Raw genomic sequence first — 15712 nt, 5'->3', positions numbered from 1 at the left:
AGATGTTCTGAACTTCTTTTTAAGCAGAAATTGACATTTTATCTGAAAATAGTAATGGAAAGAAAATTGTATAGTCCAGCAATGTATATCATTTAGACCTGATGATAGAATAATTGTTTTCCATCAAGCAAACCAAAGAAGAATCCATAATAAAATTTTACAAGTTAGCTGCCATCAAGAATAAACTCAAGAGCACTATATGAAATGAATTGTGTGTTTTAACTGAATCTTCTCTCAGGACAATAACTCTAATGTAGAGCCAAGGTCTGAGGAGGTCACCTGCAGAAAACCCTCCTGGGGCATTTCAGAGGAGAAAGGAAATATTCTTCTCCCTGTCAGGTTCACTTCGTGTCCTAATATGTCTGAGGATGTGCATTGAAAACATAATACACAGCCACCATTTCGAGTTGGGGTTTAGATAACAAGGGTCATTAAGAAATCTCTAAGGATGACAAACTTAACCCTGTATGAACTTAAGGATCATATCCTGCTACTAATGCTAAGAGTAAGTCTGGTTGATTGTAATTGTGACTGAACTAAAATGTCATTTACCATTAGGATCAATTTCTCTCTTTTTTTTTTAATAGCATTTCTCTAAAAATAAAAGTGTAAGATCATAACAGGCATCTATTGAGCATAGTCTGTAGTGATCTTTTCCAGTATGATGTGAGAGAACATCTGGATTTCCATATGTTTCCAAATATTTGCCATATCTCAGATTATGTTTGCAGGACCAGGATGTGGTAATTTAGTGCAGGATCCCAAATTAAAATACCTATTGAGAAACCTCAACATTTGTCATCACAGGGATCTAACTCCACAACTTCTGCTGAGGCCCTTCGGGTAAACCAGGGTGTATCGCGACTCCTCCTGAGTTCAAAGGCTGAGGTGTGCTCTCCAAAGAATGTGCAACACTCCTGCTCTGACTAACCACAGGTACTGCTGGGCTCTCAGCACACTGGCTGTTCCGGGGTGAGGTGCTCCAAAGGTGTTTTCAGGGACTCCCATGTTAACTGTGTGGGAATGTTTGGATGTTGGCTCGTTAAGGGTGGTTGGGCACTGAACAAGCTCCCCAGGGCAGTGGTCATGGCACCAAGCTTGGCGGAGTTCAAGAAGCATTTGGACAACACTCTTGGGTGCATGGTGTAATTTTTGGGGTGTCCTGTGCAGGGCCAGAAGTTGTACTTGATGATCCTTAAGGATCAGGATATTCTATGGTCCTGTGTGCCATAGACAGTGGAGAGAGTTTGAAGTTGCCCTGCCAGTAACAGTGCAAAAAATTCCTCACTGCTGGCACCATAAAAATAGTTCCCTGAGCATTGTCAGACCTTTATCACAATGGCCCAATTTATGCCTGTATGAAGCATGGAGGCCACTTTAAATCCTCTTGCCCAAATCCCCACGTTCCATCCTTACAGGCATGCCTTTGAGCCTTGAGCCTCATGTAATTTTTTATGGCTCCATTAACTAGGATGTCATCAATTTGAACAATTACAAATTACAGTGATATTAAAGTATCCAAGCAGTACTAGCCACAAGTCAGCAAGGATGGGAATTATCACATTCCTTGCTCTCCAGTCATGCTGGGGCTCCTCACTTGGTTCCTGTGCCCCTTGCATCAGGGAGCCCGGGTGTCAAAGATCTCATTTGCATTTTAGCTTCCTTGAACTCCAAAAAGTGAAGGAGCTCGTCTAAGCACAGAGTTTCAGTATATTGTGTTTACTTCAAGGGATTTAGGCACTTACAGAAAATGCTGGGTAGATAGAGGCTAACTACAAGGATTATGGGTGAATTTTTCTTAGCTCTACTCCTAACTCAGTCCCATTCCGTGAGGCTTTCTAAAGCCTCAAATCTTTTGTTCTTAATTAAAAAAAAAAAAAAAAAAAAGATAGATCCCTTGGTTATCTTTTCTGGGCAAGAAGGATAGAAGGAGCCTCCTTTACTTTACAGGATACTCAACTTTTTGTGCCCATGTGTCAGTAGTGTCCATCTCTGCATTGCTGAGCTGGTGCTGTGTACAACAAAGCCATCCCCTTTCTCCTGGGATCAGGATGAAGTTTTGTCTCATCAGATTTTTTTTCTCAGAAGCCTTTTTTGATTCTTGATGATTGGATGTACTGGCTTTATAACCTTTTTTCCTCCACTTCTTTTATGTTGGTTTGGTCACAGGACACAGTGATATTAATTTTTGGAGTGGTCCAATCTGTAGTATCTAGCTGAAGGCACTATGCAACATAGTTCCTTTGGGATGTTAATAGACACATAGTCACCAGGGAGGGACAAATTTGAGTCCCTGGGAGACAGGAAGCCCTGCTTTATGGAGGACTTGTGGTCTTGCAATGAGGCAGACTCAGACTAACCCTCCTCTCAGTACGATAAATCAGGAGTGATTTCCTTCAGCTGAAAAGGGGTCGCAAAGAGATAAAAATAGTGACAGGAGAATCATTGCTCTTCTCTCTTAAGAGCAGGCAGTTGGTTAAATTCCTTTGCTCCTCAGATAGCATTGAATGTCATGCAAGTGATCATTCAGCCTGTGGGGAGTGGGATACAATCAGGATGCTAATGTGCTGGGAGTGCAGCTGTTTCTTCCTCAGTGTCCTCCGTGCTCTGACTCACCTTTGCTGCCAAAGTACTTGCTCGCTGCTCTTCATTTGTAACTCAAATCTGTACCTACACACATTTGTGACTGAGATTTGTAAGAGACAATTTTATGCTTGAAAAGGGAGAATTACTTTACAGCTATACCTGTTGTCTGTGCAACTGCTTGACAACCTCGCAAGAATTCCTTTCACTCTGTGCCTCTGGTTCTCTTTGTCAGTAAGAAACAGAACATGTATAGTTCTAAGTGCTGAAAATCAAATACTGACGTGATATATTAACTTCTTTCCCCTCCCCCCCCTTGGTGTTCTAAATATGGCTCTACTTTGAAATTAAGTGTACTACAGAATATTCGGTTGCAGCACATTGCTGGCATACAGTTTATAAATTGTTAGTGTTTGGCAGCCCTTGGTTTTTAAATTCCTACTGATCACAAGTAGCTGGCACTAATCAGCTCCAATAGAGTTACGGTCCTGTGTACCTTCTTAAATGGCTGGAGTGGAGATATACATCTAAAACCCCATATATAATAGCCACATGTCAGAAACACTTTACTCTGAGCAGGGGTTTTATTTTACTTTTTTACATCTCTCACATTTTACATCTGGTTCAACAGTTCTGAAGGAAACTACATCTGATGTGATAGCAGGAGATCTATATCACACATCTCAAAACCTGCCAGAAATGCAATTTAAATATAGTTTTGGACAGAGTAAAAGAAGTATTATTGGTATCAGATGTTTGGGCAGTGAGAAGTTGAGCTCCAGCTCTCTGCTTGATTTTTTTTTGTACAGAAGGAAATCATAATGTGAAATCCTAGTTCTGCTAAAAGTTGTGAGAGCTTTGCCATTGATTTCAGTCACCAGTTTCACCTTGCAGCTGTGAAGTACCTGCCAAGTTCAAGCAAAACTGTATAGCTGGAGCAGCAAAGGCAGACCTGGATGTGGCCTTTTGCAGAGATGAGCACGGTTTGCACTGGTTTCAATGGGGATAACAATCACCTGTACCATGTCACAAACTTGAAAGATCTTCTCCAGTATTTGGATCCACAAAAAGTTTGGGCAGGGAAGGCTGGTTCTAGTGGTGCACGGTCACTTTTTTCTGGTTTATTTTCACGGTGCAAGTTTAGAAATATTTGAAGTTTCAGATAATCTAATTCAAACCAGTAGGAATTCTATGCCTTTGTCATCTGAGAGTGCACATACCACCTGAACTCCTGAAGTTTGTGGGAGTCATCCATCAGTAATGGAGGGAGAACACAACCTGTGCCTGTCACAAATTAGCACCTCCCATGGCTTGCATCTGAAGGGGCTGCCTGCACGTCCTCTGCACATGGCAGTGGGCTTAGTTGCTTGGAAATAAGATAGCCTGTGCCTTAAAGAGATGTAATTTTAAGGCTGTTGATGCTTAGGGTTTGCTGAAAAACAGACCTCAGTGATCCAGGGCACTGAAACCTGTTAATAACAGCTGTCAGTCACAGGCTGGGGAATGCATTCAGCCACTCGTGTGTCAGCAATAGGCCCAAGCACCTCTGCACGTAGCACAAATGCGTTTTGTTCTTGTGCTGGGTGTGTGGGATATGTCGTTGTGCAGAATCTGGGACTGTCTGAACAGACAAACCAGGATTCACTTTGTTATTAGGATCCTAATTGTTATTATTTCATCACTCCGGAGCCCTAACGAGGGACGGGGGCCCCAGCGTGATGGACTGAGAAGATGAGCTTCAGCTCTTGCTTTGAAGCATGCTAGTTTTTGTCTCATTACTCCTGATCGTAATCCAGCACCGAAAGAAATCAAAAGCTGTCTCTGAATTTGGAGAGAGCTGAGGGCACACGAAAGCTCTCAGGAAATGCTCAGTGTGTTGTCAGGATCAGGCCTGTAATGTGTAACTCCAGCCTAGAAAACTCATTTCCTTTGAAGCTCAGTTGAGTGTTACTACTACACATCAGCATGTTGCACCACACAGAGTATATCAAATTTGATGTCATTTTTTTTTTCTTCCTTTTTCCCTGGGAACCTGTAAATATCCTTTGGTAGCAAAACCAGAGAGGAATAAATTCTCCTCGATGTATTTACAAATGTGAGAAGCTTTTCAAGTTGTATTTGCAATTCTCTTTCTTGCAATGACCTCTATTTTCATAATCCTTCATGGAATATCATGGTTTAAAGAGCTTTCTCTCCCTGCTGTTTTTGTTAAAAGGTTTTTGGTGTGATATTTGGAAAGTCAAATTCTGCATTTAAATGTTGTGTTTTCACAGATATAAATGAAAGAGGCCATATTTATCTTTTTTCCCCTCTTTTCCCCTTTTCCGAGAACACAAGCAATTCCATTTTTCTGCATGTATTGTTAACTAAACCGTGAGAGCATACAGCAGCTTTAATAGTAAAGCAATTGTGATTACATCTTGCTTGTAATTACATTTATTTCCTCACATATGTCCAAAAAAGCAAGCATTAGTTTGGCCTGTATAGGCATGTGCTAATGGTAAGAAAATCATCTGGCAGCTTGACAGCAAGGAAAATAGCTTACAGTCACTTAAAGTCTCTCATGTCATGGACACTTGCAAAGACTGAGAACTCAGGCTTTCACTCGCACGCTTTTAAAATCGATTGCATTTTGAGAGAGGGGGAATTTGCTATGTGCCATGGATTTGCATCTAAATAATCAAAATAGGAAGAGATACAGTTGGCAGGGTATGGGTATGTGATCACAAATTTGAAAAACCCAGTCGTGGCACTCTACAGGACTGATCTGCAAATACCCGCGGGCCCCGCGCTCTGCTGTGGGTTATCCTGGCAGGAATGCCTGCAGCTGTCCACGGAAAAAAGGTGGGCAAATAAAGAGTCCCTTGTTACAGGAAGGACTCTGGGGCTCACTTGTATCCCACATAGCATCTCAGTGATTTATTTGACTCTGTATGTACAGGACAGTGCAGCTCAGAGTGACCCGGAGGGTCACGACTTGATCCTGTTCGAGCAGGGCTTTGCCAGCCCTGGAATTCCTGCCACAAGGTGAGCACACTGGTGAGCATTCTTTTCCCTTTTTAACAAAAGCCTGGCTAGAAATTTTTAAAAAGATTTATGACAAAACTGAAATCACATGCATATTCTCAGTGAAGAAAAGTTTCTTACTGGAAATAATACATGTTACAAAGTTCTTCGGAAGCTGAGTATGACATTAAACAGAGGAGTGTCCCAAATGCTGTCCAGGAAGAGTGAGAATTTTTAAAGGTTCATATAAGCCACAAACTAAGGCAACTTGCAGCAAGTTGAAATTGGAGGTAGATTTGTATCTTCAGTCTGGTCTACTTTTCTGCTATGGTGGCTACTAATAATCTTAAAAAATTCACTGTTTTCTCTGTTGGAATAAGTGAATGCCTGCTAGAACAAGAACACTCTCAGAAGGCATGCCTTGATCCCATGTTAGATCTTTCCCAGGTTTGTGGGCACACACAGGACATTTGATTACCAATATTTATGGTCCATGAGTACACAAATTATGGCCACAGCTGTAGAGGTCATTACTGAAAATTGGGTCAAGAGTAGGCAAATACATGAACAAATGTTAATCTGCACACTGAGCTCAGCAACTAACTGCACAGTCTTGCAAATATGTCCAATTTGATATTTTTCTTGCTTAGCTAGAGAGGAGCCACTGCATAAATCCTGTAGCCCTGTGCCAGGGGATGAGACAGGAAGACAGACAGACAGACAGAGCTCAACTGGTATAAATGCACCCAGTTTCACTGATGGGGGCCGGCAGTCACTGAGTTCCAGTTACCAGATGAGGCATCAGCCCACTGGTTTTCGCTGAGTAATTAGGCTGGGCAGCCAGGGGAGCCAAGCTAATACTCCTACAAAGCTGGCTCTGCCCTCCAGGCAGCTCGGACAAAGAAACAGCAAAATAATAATACAAGTTGTTTACTGGGTCTGTTGCTGCTGTCTGCAAGGGTCAGGCATGTTCTGGTTTTCTTGAGGCAATAAAATTCCCAGCGAATGCTGGGCACACTCCTGGCATGGTCCTGGTGGTCTTTGCAGACATCTCTCATCCTTTAGGTGCTCACAGTATGGGCAGTCATTAAAGCTTTTAAAATGGAATTTTTCAGGGTAGGTAAGAGCTGCTATAGGACTATAACTCGGGGCTTTTTTTGTTTAGTTTAGTTTTTGGCTACTTTGTAGCTTTATTGTGTTTATTGTTCCCTGTCTCTCAAACCTCCCATTGAGCTAAAATCTTTCAACAGCAAGAGTACAGAGTAACTATAGTTAGTAAATATAATTTACCTCCTACAAAAAGAGCATAAGCTTTCTCCTCCAAGCATTGTAAGCAAGGTAGGATTATTATTTGCCATGGAAATGGGAGAACAGAGGAATTAGTATGAATACAATGATAAAATAAAGGTGCACAATCTGTGTTATGCTACAGAAATGAGGCTTGTCTTCTGGCTAGAATTGAGGTCAAATTACAGCATCTGAACACTGGCTGAGGAAAAGCAGAAGGTTGGACTGGAGTTTTGGTCTGTTCCCTGTGCCAGAATTTAGGGAGTGCTGAGAAATCTGCCTTTAGATCTATTTCTGGATTTCTATGCTGTGTCTCTAAGAGTTATATTAGCTTTTTCCATTCTGCCATCTGAAAATGTTAATATTTAGGGGATTCTTTTTCATAAAAACAACAACAACAACATGGAAAATATTAACAGGAAACATTTTAGATGCTACAGGAAATTACAGCTGTGAAGAGTGTTTCATATTGTATTAGCAGGAGATTGAATGAGACTTCTCCCCATCCAAACTTCTGAATCTGTGAAGAGGAATGTCTCTGACTCCATGTACCTGCTCTCAAGTAGTATGAAATCTATGAAGATAAGGTATTACTGTTTGCTGTGCTTTCACTGGCCGGGGAATCTGCAGGGAATACCTCTTAAGACAGCTGAGTTGCATAGTTCTGGGAATTGTGGATGGAGTGAATGACATGTCACAGCTGACAGTCCCCTGTCCCAGTTTGGGCACTGCATGGCAAGGGGTGCTGTGAGCAGGACACACCCATTGGGTCCTGCCTAAGATCCTGCTTTCCAAGGTGGAAGCTGGTCTGTCCTCTGTCCCTCACATCAGGAAAGTCAGCTGGTGTTTCAGAACTGCTCTCATGGGACAAGGGGGCTGTGGAGCCACCTGAGACATCAGCTCACCAGCAGCAGAGACCTGGCAAGGCCAGAGTGAGGAGTGAAGCTCCCTGAGCTGCCGGTGAATGAAGCAATGCTGAACTTTGTTTTGTTAGCTAGCATAAGTCTAGTCTGGTTATTTCAATATTAAATTTGCAGTTTCATAGTTTATATCCCTCAAGCATTATGTGACTCACATCGGGTGACTGGTTTACTCTCAGATCCTGCCCGTGTTCCTACATATGTGGTTTATTTTCTGACTTGGTTGACCTAGAGAGAACATTGCTGCTGGATGAGCCTTTCCATGAGAAGACGATGTGCTCACTTCATCCTATTCAGAAGTCTCCCTAGACTTGATGCACAGAAATAGCAACAACAACAAAAACCCAGTTCAGGTTATCTCAAGAGACATCCTCTGCTTTGGAAAGTGCATAAAATCAGAGATAACCTCTGCTGTTGGTGTGTCTGTCCTCAGTCCCGTGTGTCTGTAGAGAATCACCAGATTCCCAGTGAGCTTTGCTCAGTTTGTAGTCTCAGCCCAGCCACTGCCCTGGCAATGTGGGAGTGTGTACTGTTCTCCCCAGGACTGCCTGCCCTCCCTGTATATCCACTTTGCACACCCACAGGATGGCATCCATTCTACGTGTACTCATATCCACAGAACTGCTGTGCTCTGCAGTCTGTGAGGGGCGGATATACCTGATCTGCCTCAAACTAACAAATCCCCCTGTGCTTGGAAATAAAACAAACCTCAGAAGGGGGAAAAGTTCCCTCTTCTGAGATGATCAGATGCTATAATATGGTTTCTTTTGAGCCGTATTCTGTTGGGCAGACAGCTATTGATGTGGTCCCCATTGTCACTTAGCTATTTGGTCTATTCATTATTTTCGTTTATATTGTTTATGTAGAGCACCTAGAGGCCTGTGATAAGCAAATTTCACCAAATAAAATAAGCCAACTTTAGTAGGTCAATTAGCATTCTCCAAAGATCATACATTTTAGCAGGGAGGTTTGCAGTTTACTCTGTTGTCTAAGGAGAAAATGGAAAGTAGACCCCTCCCCTCGTATACAGTGTCAAATATCAACTCTAAATTAGAATGTTACTTATTCTTACTGAAACTGGGAATTCATTGTATGAGCTGAGTAATCACAATGCCGTGCTCTGATTTCATTTCTGGAGATCATCCAATGAAAACAGCCTGTTGTTACCTACTGGGAAGAAATAGGCAAATACAGTCATGTCTCTAATATGTGTACACAGTATATCAGTGCTTTCCAGGTTGCTTGCTAAATGCAGCTTAAGAATGTTCTAAGATACAGACAGGGAGATTTGTAATGAGACCTATCCAATGTATTTCTAGAGTCTGCTGTTTGCTTTATAGTTCTAAAATCAATAAAACTTAGGTGTACCAAAGAATATAACTCAGTAATACAGCAATGAGGGCTGATGGAAGTTGTTCTGATGGGGAATGTATTTTAGATTTGAAGATTATAAACTTCCTGCTTTCCTTACTTATACAACTTCTGACTGTTTTATTGCCCCCTTCCCTTCACTTGGTTGTCCCCTTTAAGGAGTCCTTTGAGATGCTTTTTCTTCTGCTTAAGTTTTCGTTGTGCTTTCATGATGCCTCTCTGTTTGAAACTCCTTCCTCATTCTAGATATATTTGACTGTGATTTTTTTTTCAATATTGAGAGTCCTAACAAAAAAAAAATAATTGGTAGTACTGCTGCAGCAAGACAATATAACATTTATATTTTGTGTGCCATGCTATGTTTGTGTCTTTCACCTCTATTTACTAAGGTCAACCTGCCTAGAGTTGGGTATTTTTACCTTTGCAACTCTTCATCTGAGTAAGTGATCTAATTTTTTTCTCACGGTTTTACTGACTTCTAGTTCTTGACTTGAGACTGTTGAAGTGTTTCTGGTTTGCTAATTTGTGCTTAAACTTCCTGCCAGACTCAGCCAGGCCAGGCCATTTGAGCTGTCTGCCTTCATAGTCTGCCTCGTGTCTGCTCTTCCTGTCGGCTGTGTTTGGGAAGCTGACTTTCCTAGGAATCAGCCTCAGGAACTGAATTTTTTTCTTTTTCTTTTTTTTTGGCTAAGCTTGTTCTAACCAAAGGAACCACTGAAGAGGTGTATGAGTGGGCAAAACAGTTGAGAGAGAAGTACAGGGAATAGTAGGATTGCTGCTGTCTGGACTCCTGGGTTCAGGCTTCATGTTCCTGGGTAAATTCCACAAGCACACAGAAATGGAGTGTGGGAGAGTATGGTCAAATTCATGTGCTGGAATTCAGAGATTTAGAGTCTCGAGTTCTGGAGATTTCCCTCAGAGGTCTTGGGGTACATGGTCAGCAGGTCTGTGATCAAGGAGACCTTGTTCTTCACTCTGGCACTGAAAGGAAGGCCGGTGATTCTGGGGCCTTCAGCCCAGCTCTGAAAGGAATTTAGGTTTCTCGCTGCAATTGATTTTGGTGTGTTCAGTGATGATGAAAAATTAATGATTAATGAACCCATGAAAGTAACACAGCTCTTGTTGGTCAGAGTAGGAAAACAAACTGCAGAAAGGAAAGGCGCTCTTTTAAAGATGTCAAGAATGACTATATTAATGCAAAATGTGAAATATTAGTTTTTCCAAGAAATACAGGGCATAAGTACCTAAAGCAGTTCTCACCTCAGAAAATAATGTAATTTTTTTTTCCCTTGGTTGCTGGTGTTGTTCATCATCCTAGTCATACAATGACTGTCTCACTAAACCAGAACTTCTTCATTACAGTCATAGATATTTCTGCTTCCTACCTTATTGCTTCACCCATCATGCAAAAGTCATCATATACTACATTGCAGTCCAAATATTCCATCTCTAATGAGAATATATAAATTATTTTGATTTGTGGTTGTGTTAGATTCTGAAAGCTTGTCCTTTGCTCGTGCCACAGAAATCATCCTTACAGATATTGCATGCTACATACGGGTTAGAAGGTCAAATTTGGCAGTGCCTGCAGAACTTAATGATTCTCATCAGTGCTGAGAACCAAACCAAGAAAATCAGATACACAACAACCAACTCCAACCTAAGAAGATCAGCTACATCCAACTGCTAATACTGTATTGATAGACTTTTAATCCTAGAATGTAAAATACCCAACCCAAGTCAAAACAAAACTAAGAACCAACTACCACCCTAAATCTAGTGAGCTTTTATCTAATTTTTTTTCCTGGGATATAATGAATTAAACATAGTATGAAATGCAAAAAGGTTACATTGAGACATATAATATTTGAAGGTTTAATTCATTTTTCTAGTGTATAAGACACAAGGCTATTAAATTTTTAAAGCAGTGATCTCCTGAAGTCCCTACTTTATGAGGGCTTTCTTCATAAAGATAAATGGTTTCCTTGCCAAATCAAATGCAGATTTGAAACAAATTAAGTTAATGTTCAACGGTACAAGGTAGAATGGATGGGGGAACTGTTTTATTTTGCATTGTAATAACCATATACACCTAAATCAATAGCTGTGGAAAAAAAGGCAATAATATCGCGTAACTGCAGGAAATGAAATATAGTGAGATGAAGGGGGGAGCGGGTTGTGGAATGAAAGGATTTGTATTGGAATAATGACATTTCATTAAAAAGGGAAGGAGTGCTATTGAATATAAGTCCATACCAGTAAATTCTATTTCTTATAATAACACTTGAGATGAGTTAAAGTTGCCCAAGTATTGTGATAAAGTATCTTGCTGGATTCCTTTCTTATATTATGCTGTAATTTTACGTTAAAAGAAAAATTTGAAATGTTAAAGAGGCAGTGCGTGTTTTGTAAAGTGCTTTCTATTTCTCCTAATGTTTCATTTAACTTGTTATATTATCCTGGGCTCCTGCAATCTGAGCAGGAGGAAGTTTATCAGTTTCGTTCTTTGGTAAGCTCGTATTAAAGAAACAAAACAAAATGAGAATCTGGCAGTGGTGAAAGGCACTGGATTGAGAGTCCTGGGGATTAAAGCCTCCTATTTATCTGCAGCACAGGCTCAGGCTGGTGAGTAACAATGAGGACTGAGAGTGGATGAGTCTGTCCTCCCTGCACTACAGGGGATCAGATTCTCTGCTGGTGTAAATCAGCAGCAGCCAGTGCTGATACACTGATACACTGGGTAGCTGAACAAGCTGCAGTCTTCTTCAAAGCATCTTACAAAGAAATCCTGCTTTCTCTGAAGTCAGTGGCAAAGATCTCACAGATTTCAAGGAGGTGGGGATTTTAACTTTGTTTTTTCCGTGTTTCGCCCCTGAAGTCTCGCTGAAAGACTCTCCAGGTGGAAAGGAAAATATTCCACGTGCTTCACTTCAGTCATTTCCCTCGGTTTCTTCGTTCTTTTGAGGTTGTCCACAAAGGGACCAGTCCCACTGACTGGGCAACTGAGAGACATGTGGCTGATAGAAATTAAAGTGATGCCCTACCATTTGTGTCCCTTGTGTCAGATCAAGAGGAGTTCATTAGAGGGACAAATCCATTTTTGTTCGTTTGCAGAAAGAGCATCTGCTGAGATGGGAACTTGGGTGTCGGTGTGTGGGCACCTCTGTTTAACCTCTGCCAGGAGATCATCTGGGAAATCACTTGTATTGTTAAGAGTGTATAGGATTGTAAAGAAACTAAGATTGACAGTGTCATAATACTTTTATATACAAACACTGTGGAACGTGAATGTCATCTGTCTCAGAGCTTCTCTCTACTGTTCTCATACACTGTGTGCAGACTACATGAAACTGTTGTTACCCTTCTCAGCAGTTTTTGAACGGTGTCTTTCACCAAAAACATAAAAATGTTGTGGCAGCAGGGTCTGTGTGAGATAGCAATAGAGTTAGACCTATGTTTCTGTATTAATAAGGAGAGGTTTGGAACTTAACTGTAGTTTGTAGAGTTGCTCACTGTCGGGTACAGATCAAAGAGGAGCCCGTCATCGTGAGAACATGGTACCTCCTTGTATCATTCTTATGTCATACTATCAAGGCTCCTGTTTCTTGTGGTGTATTTCTGGCAATTACAGAAATCAAGCAATGCTTTGCTTATATTTCCTGGGTTAATTATGCAAGATTACTGTGGGCAGAAATGCATGATAATTCAGAGGATGCTTGGATAAGACTTGGCTTTTCATTTAGGGCCTTAGAAATTGTTGCATCTTATCTCCCCATTTTTGCGCAGAGCTTGTGACTAAAATTCCTTTGAGCAGACATCTGAACGTTCCCCTGTGCACAGTTAAAGGATGAAACTTGTCCATGTGCACACAGCTCAGCATCCTCATGTCCCCAGTACCATTTACATCTGTGCTCGTTCCTCCTCGTACCCTGCACAGCCAATGAGCCATCCCTTTGTGGTGAGCCAGTGGGGGAACTTGCTTCGGATTATTTTGGTAGTCATAATGAGCTATGTGCTTGACTTGTTGGTTCATTTGTTTTAATAAGGATGGGTAAAGCCTTCTCAAGCAAATTTCAAACTTCATTCCTATGAGCATTCTAAAGATGTGCATAACTGTACTTGGGGTTGTTTCAGTTCCTTAGCCTGCTTTAAAAGAAGATCCAAAGAGGAGCTTGCTGTATATTGTAAAATCTGTACCCACCTCTACCAGCAGGAATTGATGCTGTATTGCTGAATGATGCAGGGTTCATAAGGGTTCATCATAAGGTACCTCACCTGAGCACCTCACAGGCTGCACTTTTTGTGCAAAAAGTGTCTGTTTCAGGAACATTATTTATAGTCTCTCCTTTTGTACATTCATCAGCTAAGGTGTCACTAGACTTTTGCCAAGGGGCCAGGAGTATCTGGTAACATCTGAGAGTTTGGCTGTGTCCCATTCAGGAAATGAGTGAAATGGGTGCTCAGTGGAATGAAATATTTTTTTCAAAATAAAAAAAGGCAACCAAGTATATCCAGGCTCTCATAAAAAATGCCAAAGGGAGTTTCGTTTTAGAATCTGTGCAGCTAACCTACCTCTGATTTGTGCATTGCTATCACATTTTCTGGTCTCTGTTTTTTCTGGATAGGACACTTGGGATGTGATCCTTTCAAATTACCTTTTAATTTTACTCCCCATGAAATTAATTATTGACAAGTCCTAGAATCTGAGCCTCTCTAACCAACTGTTCATGGATTTGTCATGTACACTTACCAGTAAAATTCACAAGTCACACTGTACTATGAACTGTATAAGTCGGTTGGAGAACAGAAAAAGTGCTGCTTGGTTTATCTAAATAATAAACACAGTTTTAATGGTAAACATTCACTCTGAACTTTCCAAGAACATCTTGTAGCATAAAAAAATTTACTGCAGAAATGCTCAGATAGTGTTTTTAGATAATGGTTAAATGTAAGAATTTCACTGTGTTGCAGGAACAGTAAAAAAAGATGAAATATATTGAATAAAGATTTTATTGTGAGTTATTTGCTCAGCTCTGTAGCACCATCAATTTTTTCTCCCTATATAAAAATAATGAAGTCAATAAATGTGTTTAGGTGACCTCTGAGACTTACAAAAAGGATGTTATGAGATGGGTGAATACTGGATGCAGTATTTCATTCAGATGCCGAACAGCTGTTGTGGTAGACAGTGCTGGCATCCTATTTTTCACCCTTGATGCTGATGCAAATCGTGTTTTGATTGTATATATAGTCTATCATATCGTAGGAATGTGAAAAAGACTACTGGCCTGTCAACCCTTCTGTCCCACCTGGCTGTGCCATTTTCTAACATGTGATTACACACAGGAAATCAGGGAGCTTGGTGACCAGTGTGGGAGCCTGCCCATGGATTGCCCAGCCATTCCTGACAACCAGCCTGGTGGCTGGATTGGGCTGCAGCCTCTTCCCCAAACCCCCTGGGCCATATTGTTGTCCTGATGATTTCAACAGGCATGTGACAGAGGTAAGAATGGTTACCTGTTTGTTTTTTCCCCTGGAAAAGTAAATTTTATTCCGACGCATTTATGAACATCTGGACTCTGTCCTGACCCTGTCACTGTGGGCTGTTAATTGTTCCATCTCCTTTCCAAATGAGTGGTCCCAGCTTGCTGCACATCACGTCAGAGAGTAGCAGAGATTTGTTGTGGATCTGGATTGCTTGTGTATGTTACAGAATGTCTCCCATGAATAACAAAATGGGAGGGGATGGCACTACGTGCTTCCCTCACATGCGTGGTGCTCCTGGGAAGTTGTCTGCCTTAGTACCTGTCTTGTCATCAGTCCTAAGTGTTCACAGAAACTATAGGAATATTTTTCAAGGAAATATACAAATTAGCACTTTAGGACTATTCCTTATACAGATTTAATATTTATACCCGTTGTGCCTTTTTCCTTTGCAGGATGATGAAAAAGAGAGGAGATATGCATTAATGTTAGCAATTAACATCATGAGGATTCTGTGTTAGCTTAACCACATTTTCTATATATTTTTTCTGAGTTCAGTATTTATTTTCTTTTCAGTCTGACAGCTATTCAAAAGGAGGTGCACACTTTGTCACTTACAGAATGACCTCTGTTGTAAATTGACTGAGTGTGTGTGATTTGCCCTGGAGCATCTTTTTTAAATCATTAGTATAAATCAGTCAATAGATTCGTTTTAGCGACATCTGAAAAATTGCAGTAGTTTGGAAAATGTTGCATGCTGTTATATGTTATTCCCTTTGAGTTCCAATGGTCTAAAACATGAGAAAATTATCCATTTTAAAAAGTAGATTACTAGCACTTTGATTAAGCAGCTTTTGTTTTAGAGGGCTGTATGCATTTATTCAGGAGACAGTTGACAATACCTGAAGTTTTCTGCTTATTTAAAAAGTACTTCCAAAGTATTTCTCCATAACTGCTCACGCTGAAAATAAGGCTAGAAAAGGATCCTTTTGACTTGCATATGTGTGACATCTTCCAAAACAAAGTTCCCACACTCTGGGATGTTCCAGCAGCTCTGTATG

At 40.9% G+C, this 15712-nt stretch overlaps 1 long non-coding RNA gene across 1 annotated transcript in view; it reads left to right on the top strand.

Annotated features, from left to right (window-relative positions):
- LOC113990098 overlaps nucleotides 1-15712 on the top strand; it is a 240914-nt gene that overhangs the window by 50758 nt on the left and 174444 nt on the right. The window contains exons 10-11 of the long non-coding RNA XR_005563376.1: nucleotides 808-936; nucleotides 14514-14670. This is a non-coding gene — a long non-coding RNA (uncharacterized LOC113990098). The remainder of the gene's footprint in view (nucleotides 1-807; nucleotides 937-14513; nucleotides 14671-15712) is intronic.

Source organism: Pipra filicauda, unplaced genomic scaffold (genome assembly GCF_003945595.2).
Source record: "Pipra filicauda isolate LSUMZ 115617 unplaced genomic scaffold, ASM394559v2 scaffold203_size1373443_pilon, whole genome shotgun sequence".
NCBI classification, from domain to species: Eukaryota; Metazoa; Chordata; class Aves; order Passeriformes; family Pipridae; genus Pipra; species Pipra filicauda.
The sequence above is the reverse complement of the archived record's forward strand: the minus strand, read 5'-3'. Positions and strand labels throughout refer to the sequence as shown.